Genomic DNA, 21,046 nt, shown 5'->3' on the forward strand with positions numbered 1-21,046 from the left:
GGAGTGTTACATTAACTTTGCAGGGTATGGGCAGCATTGGCCCTGAATACATGGTCTCTTCCAAGGTGAGCAGAGCTTTTGAAGATAAGATGCATAGGCTTAACTCTTTCCAGAGCTGTCCCACCAGAGCCTCGTGGTGCTCTGAAAGCTCACCTTTAGACTTAAACCATTGGTTTAGTTTTTAAAGGCTGTGTTTTGCTAATACAGCAGCACCGATTTGCTGATTTCCACCCAGCTTGGTCATGCCAGAGCTGGACCATGCCTGGAAGCTCACGCCATCGGTCATGAATGGGGTCAGGGCCAGGAGGGTCTGGTCTTGTGCTGGCGACCGGTTGTATGAAAAGCTGAGGAAGGTGGAAGGCCGTGTCCCTGCCAGGGTTGCACAGGCTTAGGTCCAGGGCATGTGGCTCTTAGGGGAGCAGAGGTTTGGAGGAGACCTTGGAAAAGGTGCCTGAAACCTGGCCACAGGGAAGAGGGTTTTTTTATCATGTCAGGTATCTTATATGAGTTCATGCCCTTTCAAAATTGCTGTATTTCAGTAATTGAAGAAGTTGTTGTTCTGCTCGTCTAGGGAAACTAAGCTCGTCATATTGCGCTGCACCCGTTGGCCAACTGAATTAAAGAAGGGTAGAAGTCTTCAAGGCAATTATGTTCCTACAAGCAAGAGTGACTCAGCGGAGTGCTTTTCCCAAAGGAAAAGCAGGAGGAGTTTGGTTACTAAATGTTGTGCTTGGCAGCAGGCGGCCAAGCCGTGCCCGAGTCCTGGCTGGCGAACCCCGATGTGCGGAGCGGTGGCACTGGTCTCCCCAGCTCAGTGGGGAGGGCAGATGGGGTCTGGAGGGGTGAGCTGTGGGCAGGGGCCAAAGGTGGAGACAGGCTTCGTTAGCTCCCTCACCAGTCTGCTATTAGCTGAACCAAGTGTGACAAATCAGGCTGCGTTGTCAGTGGCAGTGAGTGCCATGCTTTAGTTTTTATATTTTTACTGGCTTTAAAGGCTCTGCCTCTTGCTTTCATAAAGCATCCCTTTGATGGTGCGCTGGGGCAGAGGCTAAACCAAGGTGGTCCCCATGCTTTTGCCGAGGAGATGCTGGTGCTGAGGTGCCGGGAGGAGGCTGGTTGTTGTTGGGAGCACCTAGCCAGCCTCGTGCTCTGATCTCCACCTCGTGCTGGGGCTCGGGGTGCTTTTGTGCTGTTTTCTGCCACTGGCAGTTTGTGCAGATAAAGAGTAGCTTGGAAACGAAGAAGGTGGGGTCCCCCACCTCAGGACTGCGAAAACACCTGGGACAAGGCTCTCCGCACGATTGATGTAGGATGGGGTTTTATTTCTCCATCATGTGCAACCTCCGCGAGGAGCGATGGGTCAGCCTGACGTGGTGGGAACGCTCTCTCCCTAGAGCTATGGCTTGGTAAAGTACAGCTGCATTTTTAATACTGAGTTCTGCTTCCTCTTTCGCTTGTGCAAGGCCAGAATGACCAGACCCCTTTAATTAACTCGCTTTAAGTAGCTTCAAGAGAACGGAGTGTGGTGGCTCCTCAGTCGTCCTTTAGGGCAGCCAGCCATCCTTCCATCCATCCATCCATCCGTCTCTGAGATGCACGCTGGTGTCTGTTATCATCAAATTTTGGCAGCTCTTATTCACAATGGAAATCTGTCCTGGGAGAAGCTAATGATCTTAGCATTGAACTTCTTGATTAAGTGATTGATCCCTACCCTTGCCTAGCACTCAGGGACTCTGATGTCTGATAGTGCAAGCTCCTACAGGGATAAAAATAGCCACTGACTTTGTCTATCCAGTGCGTACAGCTATTGCATCGTTTTCCAGAGCATTCAGGGAGAAGCAAGTAGCAGGGGTGTCATCAGAAGTTAGCTCTTGGTCTCCAAAGTGATGGAGTTCTTCAGCATGGCTCCACGAGATTTCCTGTCTCTGGGACACAGCCTGGCTGGGTGTAGGCAGGAGCTGACCTAGAAACCTGAGTGAATGTGGCCCGGCAGAGCCTTTTGGTCCCGGCAGGTCTCCTGTTCAGTGATGCACTGTGCTGCCCCTCGGACCTGCACCAAACGCTGACTGAAGGAATGAGGACGCGATGCAAATCACGCTCCTCCGGAGTGGGCTGTTGGCCTGGTAGGGCTTGGTGGGTCTGCGCTGGGTCACCCTGGGAAATTCAAAGTCTGGCTCCATCGAGACAGCCTATCGTTATTCCTCAGTAATAGTTTCTTGGGTACACTTTACTGCCCGGCTTGTTGCCAAGCTTTGATAAATGAGCTTTGTCAGATAGCAGACTTGCAGATTCACCTCTGGAGCAGAGCTATCAGGTCTCCTTTTCAAGCGAGCTACCCTGTGTCAGCATGAATCAGAGGAAAAGTTGTACATTACCGTCAATGAAGACTTAACACCCACTGGCTTGGCATGAACATGTTGGCTGGGTAGCCCTTGGCTGATGGCAGCGCAGTGGATGCCTCTGAGGCTCCACTGAGGCTATGCATGGGATGCAGGGACAACAGCAGAGGGTTGGTGGGATCCTATGTGGTGAGTGAGGTCAGTCTTCTCTTGTCTACCTGCCTGGGGTTGTGTGCGTCACTGGCCTTTGAGATGAAAATAAATGTGGTGCTGATTTGATGGATTTTCAGTGACTGTAGTCTCTCTGGGTAAGCAGGTAGAGCTCTGCTGACAGGTTTTTGCTTTGTTTGCCATCTTCCAGTCTCGCTAGACACCCTGAGGTTCAGCCTGGTTTTCAAGCACTGCTTCCCCTCCGCAGGCAGGGAGTGTCGGGGGGTGCAGAAACCAAAATGATAATTAGCCAGACCTCAAAGGGAATATAAGAATATTCCCTAACAGAGTATGAGGTCCCAAACCAGAAGGCTGGAGAGTAAGGTTGCAGGTAATAATGGATGTGGAAGGTGTAGGAGGAGTGAAAAAAGCCTAGCCTGCGCTCCCTGGAGACGCAGAGCCCCGGGGTTTAACCTGTGCCGACTACCTTCCTCCACTCAAGGACAGGGAGCTGCTGGAGGGGGTACAGCAAAGGGCTACGATGATGATTAGGGGACTGGAACATCTTTCTTACGAGGAAAGGCTGAGGGACTTGGGTCTTTTTAGTGTGGAGAAGAGAAGACTGAGGGGGATCTTATTAATGCTTCCAAATACTGAAGGGGTGGGTGCCAGGGGATGGGGCGTCTTTTTTCAGCGGTGCCCAGTGACAGGACGAGAGGTAACGGGCACAGACTTGGTCATAGGAAGTTCCATCTCAACGTGAGGAGGAACTTCTTTACTTCGAGGGTGGCAGAGCACTGGAACAAGCTGCCCAGAGAGGTTGCGGAGTCTGGAGATATTCAAAGCTCACCTGGACGCATTCCTGTGCAACCTGCTCTGGGTGACCCTGCTCTGGTGGGGGGGTTGGACTGGGTGATCTCCAGAGGTCCCTTCCAACCCCTCTCATTCTGTGAGTCTGTGTTTCCACCCTTATCTTGCCTTTGTTTTAAGACTTTCTCTTGCAACTCTAGAGGATAAATGAAATGGAACTGAGTTTATTAGTTTTGCCAGCGCCTGGAATAATTGTGATGCCTTTGGCATGCTCCATCCTGGGATGCAGGCATGCAGCCCTGACCCGCTCTCCGTGCAGGGCGCAGTCAGCCTGAGGACTTACTGTAGCTGGGGCGCCTACCCACGCTGCTGGGACCCTGAATGCTCAGCAAGTTATTGCTTCCCTGGCCTCCCGCTAGTCTTACCCTCGTTAGTAGACGTTGTTTTGGGGGGTTATTTAAAATGTTTTCCATGACTTTGAAGTGCTGCTTGGTTTTCTGATGCTCTTCTCCCTTGGGCTGTCTGGTGTCCTGTTAGAGCTCAGTGCTGCCAGCCTGACAGATGGAAACTCAAGCTGACTTCACCTGGATCAGGCACTGGGATCATGTCAGGCCTCCAAGCTCATCATTGCTTTTCATTTAAAAAAAAAAAAAAATAGAAAAAACCCTTTTCTCTTACAATACTGCGGTGTTTTGGGTGAGTAGTGCCTGTTGTCCCGAACACAGCACTGAACTGTGGAGTGCGTGTGCCACTAACGTTGTGGTGGACACTTTGAAGCCGTACATCTACATCCCAGTGCATTTCAGGCTGGCCAGGGAGCATTGCATGCGTTTCTCTTTGTCTGCTGCAAGCTTGCTCCCCGCAGACGTGGTTTTAAATGGAATTGGGGGTCCAGCGCCCTTATTGCCCCATCTGTAGAGGGAGGTCTGTGAGAGACCAGAGGAAGAGAATGTTTGGGAAGCCCGGGTCATGCCCACAGGGCATGTCTTGCCCTTTCTTTGGGCTTATTTCTTTACTGCCCTGCTGTAAACACTTACAGCTGAATGTTTCAAAGCCAAGGACAGTGGGACACCTCGCTGCAGCTGATGATCAGTGGGGCCCGAGTGCTGCAGTCCTTCAGGGGCTGTTGAGAAGCACTGCCGAACTCTTGGGAAAAAAGACTTTGGTGTTGGCGTTTTGATCAACTGGTTTTGCAGAGTTATTCTTCAGGCTCTCAGCAGTATCCCGCTGCCACGGTGGGATTTGAGCATTCCTGGCTTCCTCTGGCCTTGAGCCTTGATGCAAACCCGGCGACCGTGGTTGGGAAGGCAGGAGAGATAAAGTAGCTTCCCTTGGTGCGCACTCCGAAAGAGAGACCAAAAGAAGAGGGGGAGTAACCTTCTCCTGAGGATGAGCATCTCTTGGTTTGGGCAAGACTGGGTTAATGAAGTGAGTCTGTTAAAGGAGGGTAAATTACAGGTTGTGTAAGCTCCTGCATAGTTGTTCTTTCCAGACACTGTAGCTTAGATTTAGGGAAATGAAGCCTTTATGTTTTTTACCCTCATATCTTTAGTCCTTCCTTTCCCCGTGCCCCGCAAGAGACCAGGGTCCATGGTTTCCATCCTCATTAGTGTTTGGCTTGTCTTACAGGCTGGCAAATGCTCGTGCTGGAGGATTGAACCCCGTAGAGGAGTGATCCCCCCTGAGAGCGAAGTGTCTGTGACCGTCATAGCGAACTTGGATGACACAGAGAAATTCAAGGACGAGGTGAACCTGTTCATAGAGAACAGTCGTTCTTATGTCATCCCCGTCCGGGCTGTTGGCATCGGCACCACGATTGTCACTGACAAACCTTTTGGTCCGGAGCTCAACTTGGGACCCCACTTCAGGTAGGATATCTCTCATCACCCGTTTCTGCCATGGGCTCAGCCAGGAGGAGTTTTGCTGTGGTCCTTCAGGCTAGTTCTCCTCCCGTGCTCAAGGTCCTGGCTCCATTTCACTGAAGCCACAAGAATTCCTTTAGAAGCATTTTATGGCCATTTGAAAGACGTTAGATACCCTCAAAAGCCACCAAACTGGACACCAGTTGCTAAATTGTCACTGAATTGCCCTTAGTTATAATACATTTATTTCCTCACTTTATCAAATAAAGATACGGAGGAAAACAGCAGGTCCCCGAAGCCTCCGGCTGGAAAACGCTGCATTACGAGTATAAACATATTTCCCTTTGCAATAACATGGCTTGCTTTTTCACTCACTGTGGAGTATCATCTTGCAACAGCGGAAAACCGTGGAGGTAGCTTGTTAGCAACTCCTCGACTAAATTAATGGTGCTGCTTTATTTCCCCTCTGCCCGGGAGTCCTGGAGGAGCAGCAGAACTTGTCTTTGCCTTGTATCATCCCTCAGTTCACTCGTCATCCCTGGCTCCCCTGCCGGGCTGCTCTTTATTAGATGTAGTCGCTCTTTCGTCGTTTCTCCTGCCTGCTTTCCTCCCTGTCTCCTCCGTCAACATCGCCGCAGCAGCAGCCCGGGGCACGGGCAAGCGAGGGTGGCTGCAGGCCCAGCTCTGAAAGGGAGAGGAGGAGAGATCTGCTGAGGTTGGGTGGGGTAAATTGGGAGTTTCAACTGAAAGAGCTTGGCTCAGAGGAGGGGATTTATCGATCCTAACAGGCGTGTCTGAAACCAGGCACATCCTTATTAAACAGGGGAGGAAAATAAGCCTTTGCAAAGGGCTGCTCACCTTGTGTTTGGAGACCTTTTGGGGCGAGAGGCATCACCTTCTCGAGGTGCCTGTTCCTTTCCCTGGCTGCAAAGAGGGTCCACAGTGCTCCGATACCTAAAATTTTAGTTGGAGCAGGTTAATCCTACCATAAGCATTTAGGATAGATTTTTAGGGACTTAAATATGCATCCACAAGCCATCCACATCAGCAGGGACATTGCAGGGAGGTTGGTGCTTGTCCAGCGTGTCCTGTGCTCCGTGCAGCCACAAATTGGCTACGCAACACGGGGGACAATGTTAGGGTGGTTCACGTCATCGTGTTCTGCCGCCCTTCACCCGCAGGCTCTGTTTGGAGCTGTTGCCGTTGGTGTCGGCTGCAGAGCTGCCACCGGCTGAGCTGAGGTGGGACCCCGGTAACATCTCTGAGTTGGGCTTTCCCAGAGCCACAGATTCTGCATCTCCCCAGAGCTGCTCCAAGCTTTCATCTGTTGCTCTCCACAACGTACACCATGTCATACTAAACTTGTATACATCATTTTTTTTAACAGTCTGTTTCACAGACTAGTTTGTTCTATACTGTTGCTTCTGTGTTTGTATTTAGCTGCTTATGGCAGACAGGCATTTTGTGAGCCACATATTCTGTACCTTTCAAAAAGACACTAACTGTTCCAGGAACTCTTCATTTCCTGGTCATGCTCGGATTTATAGAGGGTAAAAGAATTACTCCAGACTAGCCGGCGGTTAGTGTTTCTTTACCTGAAGGAATCAATTTCCATTGAATATTCATTTGGTTTTATATCTAGCTCTAGTTATTCATCTCTTGTTGTCGTTCCATTCCCTCAGCAGCTAGAGCTGGTCTTGCTGCCGTGTTCGTATTGGGGAAACTTCTGTTGATCCCGTGTTCTCACAGTGCATTTATCTCCCTAAAACACAAAACCAGCTGCACTGTTCAGGCAAAGGGCGATATGTCGGGAGCGATGAGGGCTGGCTGCTCTCTAAGGGATGAGATCCCACCAGCGAGACAAGCGGTGCCCGGATCACCAGATGAGTCTATATACCCCACAGCCTCCCCAGTAGTGTCTTTGGAGGAAGCCACCTGAGGCAGCAGCTCCCAAGGGGAAGGTGAAATGGCAGTGAAGCTGTTCCTCCCTCCACTTGCAGCCAGGCCAGCTTAGCGTCTGATGCAGCGAGACCTGCACCTTGGAAAAATACTCGGATTATTAAGCCCCAAAGGCTGGTGATGCTCTGTCTGCAGCAACTGAGATGATGTTTGTGTTGGGTCTGGCTGAGATGGAGTTCCTTTTCCCCACAGCAGCCCTCATAGTGCTGTGCTTGGTACTGGTAGCTGGAAGGTGTCGATAAGGCACCAGTGGTCTGGGTACTGCTGAGCAGCGCTCGCACAGCATCCGGGCTGTCTTTCCGACACTCCCCTCTCACCGGTGGGCTGGGGGTGGGCAAGGTTTTGGGAGGGGACACAGCCAGGACAGCTGACCCAGACTGACCGAAGGGATGTTCCATCCCATACGACGCCTGCTCAGCAATAAAAGCTAAGAGAAAGGAGGAGGAAGGGGGGGCATTCGTTACTACAACATTTGTCTTGTGGAGCAACTGCTAAGCGTACTGAAGCTCTTCTTCTTGGGAAGTGGCTGGACATCACCTGCTGATGGGAAGTAGGAATAAATCTTTTCTTTTCCTTTGCTTCTGCACACAGCCTTTGCTTTTGCTGTATTAAACTGCCTTTATCTTGACCCACGAGGTTTTTTCCATCTGATTTTCTCCCCACCCTGTCCTGCTGAGGAGGGGAGTGATAGAGTGGCTTGGTGGGCACCTGGAGTCCAGCCGAGGTCAACCCACCACTATGTTCTCCATGAAGCTTTTCCTTGCTGTGCACAACCAGACCAGCTGCTGGATGGTGATAAACTTCGGGGCAACCAAGGTCTGGCTCTTGCTGTAGCTTTGAGCTAGGTCAGCCTTTTTGGAGGTGCCTTTATTGCTGAGTGTGCAGTCAGATAACGCCATCAGGGTGGTGAAGCTGGGTGATCGCTGGGAAATAGCAGCTCCCATGACATTTTCCATCTCTGTTTCTCTTCTAGCCTGGATCCCTGCAGTTACCACTTCAAGTTGACCAATAAAGGACGACGCACCCATCAGCTCTATTGGACGACGGAAGGTTTCGCCCCCTTTCGCCTGCGTCATCGTCTCCCGGCCATCAGTAACAGCAAGGGCAAAGATGCCTCCCAGAGCCCCAAACCCGCCTGCCCCGTGTTCAGGCTTCGGCCGCTGAGGGTGGAGCTGATGCCGGGCAAGACCGTGGAGATGACGCTGGAAGGCTTCTCCAGCACTCCTCAGGTGAGGTCCCCCATGAGGGCTGAGCCTTTCCCATCAGATCACATCCACTGGGACTTCTTTTGCAGCCCCTTGACATTTTCCTGCGAAAATGAGCAAGAGCTTTCCAGAAACTGATTTAATGCCACAAGTTACCATGGCAGCACCAGTTGCTTTTCTTGCTGGCCACCATCAGTTGCTAAGGCTTTTGTTCGTGTTTCTGTAGCTACCATAAACCCAACTTGCTGACACCAAAATGCGGGCTGAAGGAAGTATTGCTACTTCAGGGGCAAACAGCAGGTTACAAGGTGTCGTGTGCTGAGGCAGAAAGGAAGGGCAGGGCAAATAAGTTACACTTAGACTAGGAACACAGGAAGAAAGTAGATTAAAAAATGCAAGGTAATATATCTGGGGGAAGCAGTGAGTAAGAGTAAAACAAACCACCTGTGAAGGGAGGGAGTGTCTGGGAGCAGCATCATTTTTCCTCTGTAGACAAACATAAGCCGAGGGCTTGTCTAGCACTGAGTCCTGGAGGAGAAAAACGAACAGGGTGTGTCAGCTCTAATGATCATTCTCCACGGGGGAGCCTGTTCCCAGGGATCATTATACTTGGCAGCTTGACTTTTGTCAGTATTTCCATAACAGCTCACCCCAGTCTCCCAGCCAGCCGCGATGTCCCAAGGGCAGCCAGGTCTTGCAGCACCCTTGGATGGCAGCTGAGAGGGGGGGATTTCAGCAGGGTCACTGGGTGTTCTCCCTGGACCCTTCTTTCCAGGGGAAATCCAACTCTGCAGAGAAACTGCCAGCTAACCGTGGTGTGCATTCCCTGGCTCCAGATGTTTAAGCAACTATGGAATAAATCCCCATTAAGCTCCTGCTGATAGCAGTGCTTTGAAAGGTGTTTTAAAGGGTTGCCTCAGTAGCAGCTTGAGGAAGACTTGATTACTCACTCAGCTGACTGTGGTGGGACTGTTCCTGTGCAGTTCTGAGCCCAAAGGTTTTGCTGAAGAGGGAAAAAGGTACTGGAAAGGAAACAAAGTGATCAGGGCACTGGTGAGGGTGTCTTGCCTGGAAAGGCCAAAGGGCATCTGTGAGCTCAGCTGTGGCTGCCTGGCTCGTGCAGTCAAAGCCCAGACCCTGGGAGTGGGCTTTCCACCTTACTTGGGTCTGGAGAACTTAAGACTCTTCAGGTTGGCCAGAAGCCCAACTGCCTGCACTGCCTGTGCAACGCAGATGATTTTGGAGAGTGTAGGCTCCAATGAGGAGTTGGGTTGTGGTGTTGTACCAGAGGGAAGAGTGAGAAATGACGGGAGGAATTTGGGAAAGTGAAACCATGAGAAATCAGGAAAAAGTCTTGAACGCAAGAGCATCCCGCTTCAGCAGAGGGTTTTTGTGTGGAGTGCAAGACATCTCTTTTCTGGGGAGATTGCTTTTAAAACCAGCTTTAGGAGGGCACAGTACAGCCTTGGAATGAGTGATCCCCTCTTTACCTGAAGGCAGGCTGGCTAGTTGGGTTTTTCCCATGGATCCTTTCCACTAAGCTTCCAAGGGAGGGTTTGCTGGCATTTGCCTTTCTACCACTTGTTTCCCTTAACATAGTTACGATTTTTTAATCCATTCCTACAGCCTTCCATAAGCATTATGCTTAGCGATGGGGCACATCAAATCATTATTTGGGGCAGGGGTTATTACAATTGTAGACAGCACATGACTCAAGTGCCTTTTGCGGATGTTGGGGTGTAGTGTTATGGACATTTGAGTGCAGCATAAATAGGATGCAGCATAGGAAGAGAGGGGGCTGTTGAGGAGATGAGTGACTGTAACTTTAGGGCAGTAATAGCTGCTGATGGCCAAGATGCCATGGCATGGTTTTTATCCAGGCTATCAAAATCCTTTATGTCCATGGTCAGGTGGCTAGCAACTGCAGAGTGTTTTCTGGACGCCCTGCTAGCACCCACTGAATGACGTGTGCCTCTTGCATGCAGGTGGTGAAGGAGCGGCTGCTGTGTCATGCCATGGTGGGGAGCAAGCCAGGGAGGGCACAGATCATGCAAGTGGATGTCACCTGTGAGTTTGTTGTTCCTGTTGTGCAGCTATCCTCCAGAGAAGTCACTTTCCGGGTGGAGAAGGTAAGTCTTTGGATTGCATGCTGGCATTGAATAGCTTGGCTGATGACTGAGAGCCCGTGGGGTGTGTGCGCTTGTGTTCAAAGGAGGAAGTTAAGTATCTTCTCCCAGTCCTTGGGGCTTTCACTATTGATTTAAGCAGGACAAAGCTTTTGCCATTAACACCGAGATCATTATTTCACTCCTCTGGGCTGGGGGACAGTCTCAGCAGCTCTATTCTGCCTTTTTTGTTGTGGAGACAGAATTGAGCTGCTGAGCCAAGGGCAGAGGGTGAGATGTGTGGGACCCCCGAGAACAGCGTGGGCTTTGCTCAGCCACCTCGTGTGCTGGGGCTGCAGCTGAGCGATGCTAAACCCGCTCCTCACCCCTCCTGAGGCGCTTTGTAAAATAAGTGAGGACATTTTTAGGGCTGGGACTGTTTCTTAACTTCACCAAAGTAAAACTGAGATTACAGCTGCTCCGCTGAGGGGGATCGTGGCCACTTGTAGAGAGACACCAGTTTCTGTACTCAGTATAACGGGAGGTTTTTAAGGATCCTCCAAGGCACGGTGAAGTCTGAACACTGATCCTGTAGGGGAGCTGAGAAAAACTGATTTAGCTGTCAACTCCTCAGGCTGATGAGGAAAAACTGTCATCTCTTGTCTCTCTTTGCCTTCTCTGCTGTTGGTATGGATGCTAGCTCTTTGCATTTCCCCAAGCCTCACTTTCTTCAAAGGACCCACAGACGTCCTTCAGCCGCAGTGGTGATAACACCAAGGTGAAGCAGCTGCCCTTTAGTCTCTGGATCCTGACTCCTGCATCATCTTTCCCTCTCCCGCGAGGAGTCTGAAAAAGAGAAGATATTTCATTATTTAGTTTCTGTGTTTTCAGGTCTCTCCTCTGGTTCCCAGGCTTCCAGAGAAGCACGAAATCCTGTGAGCAGGCAGTTCAGATTTATTTAGAAGCTTTTCAGCTCTCCCTGATGTCTGCCTGTGGTCTGCTTGATGCCACGCGCTCCGATTTATCGAGCGTTACGACGCTGCAGCTGTTTGATATCAATACACCCAGAACTAGTTTCCCAAACACTGCCTAGTTTATATAAACCATGCAGGAAGCCCAGAGCAATGTGTAAACAGGAAGAAATAGCTTAGGCTGAGCTTGAGCTTTGAGGCTACAGACACCTTGTCACTGTAGCAGGGGCGGCAGGAGACACGTTGCAAACGAACTGTCGAGGTTTCTCGCTGGCTGTATGTGCATGGAAATGTTCAAAGCTAACCGTAGGCTACTGCAGGCTCTCCACTACAGGCTAAATCCTGCTTGCTTTTCTCCTCTGACTAGCATCACTGCTTTTATGAGGCTACCAGAACCGATAGGCTTATAAGAAATGACCGTATGTGCGTGAAAAGTCTTGTGCCATTCCGCCCAAGAGAGGGTACAAAACTGGAGACAAACGAACTGGGTTCACTTTCTCTTTTGATCTTGTTCAAGCAGCTGCCTCATCTCAGGGTCCTATGCCCCCATCTGTACATGAGACTGTTTCCCTGTCCCCCGGGGGATGCTCTAGTTTCTAAAGATGAAAAGCATCTGATCTACTTCAAGGAAACCTTTCTAGAAGGGTAGAAGTGAATAAAAATAGTAAATAGAGGTGTATGCTCTTCTGGGGTTGAAAAACTTGAAACGCATCAGAAAGGAAAGGACGTCCGTGGTCGCTTCAGGTTGTTTTTTTTCCTTGTCTCCTGTTTCTGTAGCAACCCGGTGATGTCCTTGCTCTTCAGCACAAGCCTCTTTCTTTAAAAAACAACTCCTCCCTGCCACTCAGCGTTGTCCTGGCCCTAGAGCAACCCTTCATGATCTGCGATGCCGACCAGCAGCCCCTCCCCGCAGATGTTCAGGTGAGCAGCCGTGGACCTTCGTGGTGGTGGGGTTTGAAGAGGGAGGAGTGTGGTGGTGCGTTTCTGTTGGGAGGTCCTCTGGTAGAGAGGTTTATTCTTTAGAATCAGCAGTAGACTGGCCCGAACTAAATTAGATTCAAAACAAGTTGCTGAAGGAACCAAAATATCATCTGAATTGGGGAAATATGTCCTGGCTCTAAGCCATGAGGAGAGGGGAGCGTGCAACTAGGTCTGGGCATGCCATGTAGTAAAGGTGTCTCCTGGAATCCATCCTAGCTCTCCAGCAGCCATCCAGATAACCTCAAGAAGCAGCTTGCTCCCTTCAAGGGCAGCCCTGCTTTCCAGAAGGCTGAGGATGCTCCTCCAGTTGCTCCCCGGCACCTGCCCCGTTGTTGGTGGAAGGTGTTGGGTATGGACTCTGCTAAACGTGTTGTGGTAGGCACGGCCACCATTTCTGTGCCGTGCCAGTGACTAGCACCTGCAAGGGTGAGGCTGCAATGCCGTTGCGCTTGTGCTGTGAGGAAAAAGATGTTCCTCTAGAGTCAGGGCAAAAGGCCCTGGCTTGCCAGAGTGCTGGTTTGGTTATGTATTTAGCGTATAGCTTCTGTGGGTCCAGAATTCAGGAGAACAATATTTACTTCCCTCTTGTACTGATGCAGAGCCCAGAGGCATGAGCCTGAGATAGTCTCAGATGAGAGCGGTGTGGTGCTTGCGGGCACGTGCACGCTGTAAAGAAAAGGAAGGATGAACTGAGAAGGCCACGTTGGGGTCACATGTTGAATATTTACACGTTTCATGCCATCAGACCTTGGGACTTCATCACACTGGTGCTTAATACTCTTCATCTCCTTGCAGCCCATGAAGCTGGAGGTCGGGGAGGAGCTTCACCTCTCCATCAGATTTAACCCCGCTTTTGAAGAGCATTTGAACACCTGGGTAGCAGAGAAGGCTCTGAAAATACACTTTCTCGAGCACCCTCATGAGGAACAGGTCACCATTCGGGGAGAGGTCTACTTCCCGAATCTCCACATCCAGACCACGGCCCTGGACTTCGGCTGCATCTTGAACGACACTGAAGCTGTCCAGTATGTTGAGATGACTAACTGCAGCCCGCTGCTTGTCCAGTACCACTGGTCATTCCTGGTGGAGAGCCACGCGAAGCAGATGAGGTACGTGCACCAATGCCCTTTCCTTGAAGCTCTTCTTCCTGATGTCCTGTTTGTACTTTGCCAAGACCAAGCTGTTTGCCTGGGATCTGACAAATTGCCTTCAACTTTCCCTTGTGGAAATAACACCTACCAGGTGTGGTCAGGGTCAATGCGTAGGGAATAGGTGATCTCCACCAGTTTGATGCTGGGAAAGAGGCAGCGTTCTCCAGCCAAGCTGGGACCGTGAGACATGACCAACACTTTTCGCATAGCCCGTAGCCTAGAATCCTGCTTGGTGTCTGGAGCTACAGAGCCATGCTTAGGCGCTTGGAGAAGCAGATCTATAACGGGAGCTCTCTTCCTTCCCTGCCAACCCTACTTGTCGTCATGTCATACAAAGAACCTACACAGGCACTGCCACCAGAACGCTGTGCTGCTGCCCCAGTCTCTTGCTGCTGGTTTGCCGTAGCCCCCGTACTGGTTCCCCTGGGAAGGAAAGCTGGTGTGGAAAGCTGCTTTCTCAGACCTTTGTGGCCTGAGGCAAATACCACCTTGGTGAAGTGAGTTTTCATCTGCTCAGCTGCACGTCATATTCGCCAAACAGCTCTTTAGTGTTTTACAGCGAAATGGCAGGTCCTGCTGCAGCTTCGGGTACAGCTGTAGGTGTTGGTGGGAGGACTTGTCTGAACATCCCCTGGGAGCAGGGCCACCCCGCCCTGGTCGGTGGTTTCCAAGCCAATCTTGCAGTCATGCCGGAGCACATCTATAAACAGATTTCTAGCCGTTCCTCCTGCTGTGGCCTCTCTACATAGTACAAAAGTCTAGTCTGGGCAGTTTTAATTACAGTCACAAATGGTTTGTCCATAATGCCCTAGGAAACCGAGCAAAATCACCCATTGTGCATTGAAGTGCTGCTATTACAAATACCGGAGATCATCAATAAACAGTTTTGTTCAGGGCATTGGGATCTGTCTCAGAGGAGACAACCTACTGGGAAGTGGAAATTAGCTATGGCTATGAGGAGGGCTTGGGGGGAGAAGACCTGGGCATTGGGGTAGCCCGTCCACAGCTGGCTCTTGCCAAGTAACAAGAAGTCTTTAGTGTGGCCCTTCTTGATGCACGACACCTTCAAGAACAGACCCTAAAATGCAGAGGAAAGTCTGCAAAGCAGGCGGAGGGAGGCGGGCAGGGGAAGAGGAGCAGGGCTGTAAGCTCTGCTTGGAGGCCCCTGTCATCTCCTGGTAAATTAGATTAGGGTTTAATGACAAGCTAAAGGGAAAATCTAATTTTGATGATGGAACAATGCATATATTTTATAATAAGAGAAACAAACACATTACAGTGAAGCCTGTGTGGAATTAATTTCCTCTGGGGCCACTTGTTGGCCGGTTGCCTGTTTATCTTTACTCTTATTTTTTTCTAGAACCACTTTAGGTTTTTGAAAATGCGAATGCTAAATCAGTTCTCAGCTTTTAATTACGCCGTCTCCACCTACATTGGCTTTGCTGGACCCGAGTCTGCAGGTGCTCATTCTTCCAGTGGGTGCAGAGTCACCCGACTCTGCTGAGTCCTGAGCATCTGGCAGGATAGCAGCCTCTGCTCCACAGGGTTTGGCATAGCCCCTTTGCTGGCTCGTTAGCACTGTGGACGTTAAGACAGCTCCCTTCTCTGCTCTGCATATTAATTAAGCAGTAATGTACTCTCTCCGGGTCCCTCAGCAGACACCATGTGATCCTCTGTGGCAGAGCTGGAAATGAAGATGGTCTCCAAGCTATTAACACCTCAAATTGCTCATTAAGAGCCCTGCAGAAGGGCAATATGTCAGATATTATTCCTGGTCCACATTAAGCACTGTTGGTATTCTAAATTGTCAGATCAAACTAACTCAGTCTGCCGTTGAGGGAATCAAACATCAGGTCTCAGGAAGGTGAGATCAATAGAATTTAACCGTGCATATATCTAACCTTGCTGGAGCCGATCATCAGAGACTCCCAGCGTCAATCAGACACATATATTTATTTTGGCCAGGAGAGAAAAGTGTTGTTTCTCTGCCTGGACAAAGTGCTGTGTGCTTAGATCTCTTTTTTTTTTTCTCTTCTAATTGTTCAACCCATTTTTTCTCCTTGCTCTTTAGTCACTGCTGCTACTTTGAGCAGAGCAATCATATGAGCAACACAGTCCAACCGTTGCTGTGTGGTTGGACATGCCCAACTCATGCCAGCCCATGCCCCTTCTCTGACACTGCTGAGCTGTAAATCTCTCATGGTTACTCTTCTTCTAGACCTACGTGGTTAGAGACAAACTGAGAATAGGCTCTCCTCACCCCTTGGACCTTTGATAGCTCAAAGCCGAGTTAAGCCTTTGCACCAGGATGTTTTCTGCAGCGTTGGAGTGGATCTCCAGAATCGCCCAGGAGGAGATAGTAGATCTGGAGTCAAATTCAAACATTTCATCACCTTTCTTACCTTAAAGGTTTCTTGAAAGACTGCTTTGTCCCCCTTTCTAAGGGCAGTACCCAGCTTCTCAGCTTTGTTTGGGATTCCCATCAAAAGGAAGACATTAAATGCAAAGGGTATACAAGGATTTTCTTAGAGACCTGTGACAAAGGCTCATCCCCAAACTTAGCTGTTCTCTAGAGTTTTCATCCTTCATTAAGGGTCCACGCCTTGTCATTTCCTTTGAGCGTTGCTGTTCCTGCATCACCTCTTTGTCCCCTTCACGCGAGCCATGTTCCCTCCCTGGGATAGAGCTAACACACACCGTGCGCTCCATGTGCCAGGATGGATCAGCAGGAGCTCTGCACTTCCATGGCACATGTCAAGCCCCCTCCGTGCGTTGATCCGACATCTCTGGAGAGTGGGAACAAGACATTTGGCTACAAAGCCAGTGTAATGAATTGCCAGTAGATTCTTTGGGAAAGAGTTTGTTGGCCTAAACATCTAGAAAATGACTCTTCCCTTTCCATCCAGGATTTTCTTGGGCAATTTGTTTTGAACAAACCAGCAGCCTTTCTCCTCCCAAGTGGATCTTCCTGTAGTGTTAGTAATTCCTCATGCCTCTGCCCTCTCTCCTTCCATGTCCCCTGGCAGGTTGCACTGCAGGGACCCTGCGAGCCAGATCTCAGCCTTGGTATACTGATAAAAAAAAACCCAAATCAATTCTGTGTTGTATTTGATGAGGTTTTTGCTTTGTTGTTTTTATAGCAAGGAAGAAATGGAAAACGTAGACGGTGAAAAACAGCGCAAGGCAAAAACCTGACAGCAGTGCTCTGTCAGCCACCGGAGGGGAGAGGTAGCAACATCAGCAGTGAGAATATACATCAGACATGCACACGTCCACCGTGCCCCTGATGCTGGGGAGTCTGGGATGGGTGACAGTAGAGCATACCCCCTTCTCACCCCGCAGTGCAATCAGCTCCTCGGGACAGGACGTTTTGGGCTTTGGTAGTCCCATGGGTGCTATTTCTCCTGCTTAAATCCCATGGGTAACTCAGAAAAGGAGGACTGAGTCGTGATGGAAATGTGCTGCTGAAGGTGTCCTTCAGCCGTGTGTGGTTTGGCAGCAGCTGAGAAGCGGTTTGCTCGGTGTAACAGAGAAGTGGCCTCTTATTTCTTGGAGACGGAGTCTCTTGGAGCAAGGGCTGGGTGCCGGGAAGGCTTCACTTCTGGGGTGGCAGTCTGGCTGCCGTGAGCGGCTTATGGAGAGGCTCTGTACTTGTGGACAGAGGCACTGGGGAGCTGAAGCAAGGGAGACTTGGGGAAATTTGTGACCTGTTCCCCTCCAGAAAGGATGAAAAGTTAAATACAGTGAGTGCCAAGGAGGGGTTTGGAGCCAGGAGTGAGTGAGCATATGTTGTTGCCAAGTCTGTATTAGAGACATAAACCCATCTACTCGGTGTGGTACGGTGATGCTTTATCAGAACGAAGGTTGGAGTGTGATGATTTCCTATTTGGAACATGTCTGTAAACTTCTTTCTTCTCTACCTTCACCTTCAGCATGGTGACCCTCACCATGTACCCTCCACCTTTGCGCCTTCTAGCATGACACTGCTTTTTCCCCAGCTCATTTGCTGGGAAGCTGCAGGTTTGCGACAGCTTCTGCTGCCCCGGGGCTTCGCCCAACGGTTTCACTGTTGAGCACCTGGAGGACTTTTACCTGGGCCATCGCAATGGAGGTTGGAGCCCAGAACGGCTGCGTGGGAATCACTTCAACTGTTACACTTGGGTTTTCTGAGGCTCAGCCTCCTCCTTTGCATGAGGGTGACAGACCCCAAGAGCTTTCATTTGGCCCGGCAGACCGGGGAGCAGCCCCAGGGTGTTGGAGGAGTGGATTGAGGGCAGGGGAGGCGAAGGAGAAATTATTGCTTGGGTGGAAAGCGCTGCATGTCCCCGCCAAGGTGCTGTCAGGCAGCTGACTCTCTCCCTGACTTTGTCCTGTGCCATCAGGACGAAGCGTGGGAGATATCCATGTGCCATCCGTGCCCTGAGTGGGATGCGGTTGGACGGGGGTTGCCTTCTGGTCTTACAGCTGGCCAGCAAATGCTGGCTGGAAGGTGACTTCTTGCTCAGCCAGCGATGTTCAGCTAGGGAACGTGGGGAGCAGCCGACTTCTCTCTTTGCTTTCTGAACGTCTTCATTACCCAAGACATGCAGTGGGAACCCGAGGTACGTTTGCACTGCAAACAACGTCCCTCTCCCTATAAACGCCGTTACGCCTGTGCTGCCTGGATGGCTCATGCTTTAATTGCCGCTGGGCTGCTGCTCAAGACCCCGTCTCTGCAGAGCTTTACTGTTTATGCAACAAAATGTTGATTTTGGGGGGGATTTTTTTTGTTTGGTTTGTGGGAACAGCTTGCTGTCGTAGCCTGGCTGAGGCAGAGCGACAGCATCGGTTCGGGAACCGAATCCTGGGTGGCAGGATAGGCTATTTGCACCTGTTTATTTGCTGAGCTGCTGTCACTGCATCTGGTGATGATGAGTAAGGTGACATAATTTTCCAGACTTCATTTCTCTTAATCTTTCCAGCTGTTTCTAACCCATCACACTTTTCCTACATCACGCAAGCTGTGCATCAAACAGTGTTCCTTAAGGGAAAATCTGTCTGAACCCGCTGGCATTGCTCTGCCCAAGAGTGTCGTTTCTAGTATTGCTGTGCTCTTTGGTACATCCCTGTCTTTACAGGGGAGCTGAGAAACCTTTAAACTCTTAGGAGTAGGAGCTCAGGCCAGATTTGAATCCACGTGTCAAATCTTCACATGTTTTTGGGTATAAATCTGCCCTGGGGATTTTTGTGCTGATTCCTTCTAGTCCAAGGCGCTTCCTAGCACACAGGTGATGGAGAGCTCAGCTCCCTGCCGGTCCCGTCTTCAGCCCGGAGCTGGCTGCTGCCGAGACAGGGATTTGCAGCAAAAACCCTTCCAGAGAACAGGGATTTTGTAGTGTGTGAGGCTGGACAGTGAAGCTAATGCTCTTCCTTCTCTCTTTCCCCTCGAGAGGCTGATACCGGGATGGTGGGTGGACAGCATGGGTTTTGGGTGGGTTTCAGATCCCTTGGTGCTTACTGGCTGGTTTAAGGCAGACGAGGAGAGTACCAGTGAGGGATATCGTTTCCCAAGACATCATCAGGCATTTCTTTTTCAGAAAGTGTGGGATCTGTCCGGCGTGTGCCGGTGCTGTGGTTTCCTCTTCTATCACTGAGGAGGCCGGAGATTGTCCCAGCGTGGAGCAGAAGTAATGCTTGCTGTTCCTCTCAAAGTCAGGTGGCCAAAGCCAGCGTTTTGGTCCCCAATGGTTTCTTTGGCCACAGCCGCCAGCTCCATGTGCTGTAGGTGAGGAGCCACTCCATGCTGCCATAGACTCTGTTAAATGACCCTGTTAAAAAAAAAAAATCATCTGTCATCAGCTGGCCCGTCTCTTCATGTTTAGTGAATGTTTAGTGAAACATTGGAATAGGCTGCCCAGGGAGGTGGTAGAGTCACCCTCCCTGGAGATATTCAAGGAGCGTGTAGATGTGGCATTGTGGGATGTAGCTTGATGGACATGGTGCTGTGTGGTGTTGGGTGTGTTGTGGCTTGTTGTTGTATGGTGGGTTTTTGTGTTTTTTTTTTTTTTTTTTGTGGGGTGTTTTTTTTTTTTTTTCCCCCAGGTTGGACTTGATGATCTTACAGGTCTTTTCCAACCTTTGTGATTCTGTGATTCTGTGATTCATCCCTGAAAATAGCCACGGTGTGAAGAACTGCCATTCCTACTGCCCTTGTAGCTGCACAGGAGCGTTGGTTCATAGAATCATAGAATATCTCAAGTTGGAAAGGACCTATAAGGTTTATTGAGTCCAACTCCCTGCTCCTCGCAGGACTATCTAAAACTAAACCATTTGACTAAGACCATTGTCCAGATGATCCGTGAACTCTGACAGATTGCCGTGCTGCTCGCGGAAGCAGATGGATTGTCTTTGCCCACTCAACAAACAAGTAGCAATTGGGTTACGAGAGTATGGCCCCTGTATTCAAACAGGCCCGGTGAGGACTTTGGGATGTTGGGGAGGTATCGCCGTAGATCTACATTTCCTGACGCGGAGAGGGAGGCAGGCAGGGGCGAAGAGAGGGGAACCCTTTAGCTCTCTACAGCAGAGCAGCTTGGGGAGGACTTCAGCTCACAGGGAGATTTCATGGGGCTCCGTGAAGAGCAGGGCAGCCCAGTGAGATGCCCACCGCAGAGTTAGTGGTGTGGGCTGGTGTGAGAAGGATTGATTTATTCCCCACCGTCTGCTTTGTGTAGTGGAGGGAGGCAGGGGTCCCTGGGGGGTCGGGCACCCCAAGGGTCCTTCTGGGCCAGCTGGCATGCCATGCGTTTTCGAGAGCGCCTGACTCAGTCAATGCCGCCTTTTCAGCCGCTCTGCCCTCGGAAGAGTCATCTTTCTCCTCTGCAGGAAACCTTTCCAACTGTGAGCTTGCTTTGCTTGCTTCGTCTTCAGTGGGAACTGTCCCCTCTCCCTCGCCCGCTTGCTTCCGTCACCCCACACTTGCCCTCAGCTGTCCCCGGTGTCGCCTGGACCAGGCCAACCCTGTCCGGTCGTCCCTCGCCCCGTCCCCAGGAGCTCAGTGGGGCCGTTGGACTGTGAGCACGTTTCCTGGCAGTACATCTGCCTTGCTCTGGGTAAAGCAGGGGGTAATTCTGTTGTACTCTGTGAGTGACCTTTAATTAATAACTCAGCAGCCATGTTAACTAGCCTTTTACACCAACCCTATAAATCAAGGTGAAAGCCACGCTCAGCCTTAAATCTGTGATTTCTGCTGGTGTGACAAGCCCTGTTCCTTCTGGACAGGGGATGGATGGCGGTGCCAGCATACTCAGCGAGGTGGAGCTTCAGTGTGTGTCTGATTGATTTTGGGATGCGACCCTAGGAAGTGTATTAAACTGGAGCTTTTCTTGGTTTGTTTTTCATTCTGCCTTCGTTATCGTTGCTGCTTTACCTTCTCCCGCTTTTCACTGCGGTGACCTGCTGTGGAGTCCCATTGGGAGGGCGCGCTGGGCTGTGGCATTGCTGCCCGCCCGGGACGTGCCGGGCAGCCCGCATC

General features: G+C 50.6%; 1 pseudogene; it reads left to right on the forward strand.

The window, feature by feature from the left end:
* Positions 1–21,046, forward strand: part of LOC132319258 (hydrocephalus-inducing protein homolog) — a 120,925-nt pseudogene that overhangs the window by 42,307 nt on the left and 57,572 nt on the right.

Source organism: Gavia stellata, chromosome 26 (assembly GCF_030936135.1).
Source record: "Gavia stellata isolate bGavSte3 chromosome 26, bGavSte3.hap2, whole genome shotgun sequence".
Taxonomy (NCBI): Eukaryota; Metazoa; Chordata; class Aves; order Gaviiformes; family Gaviidae; genus Gavia; species Gavia stellata.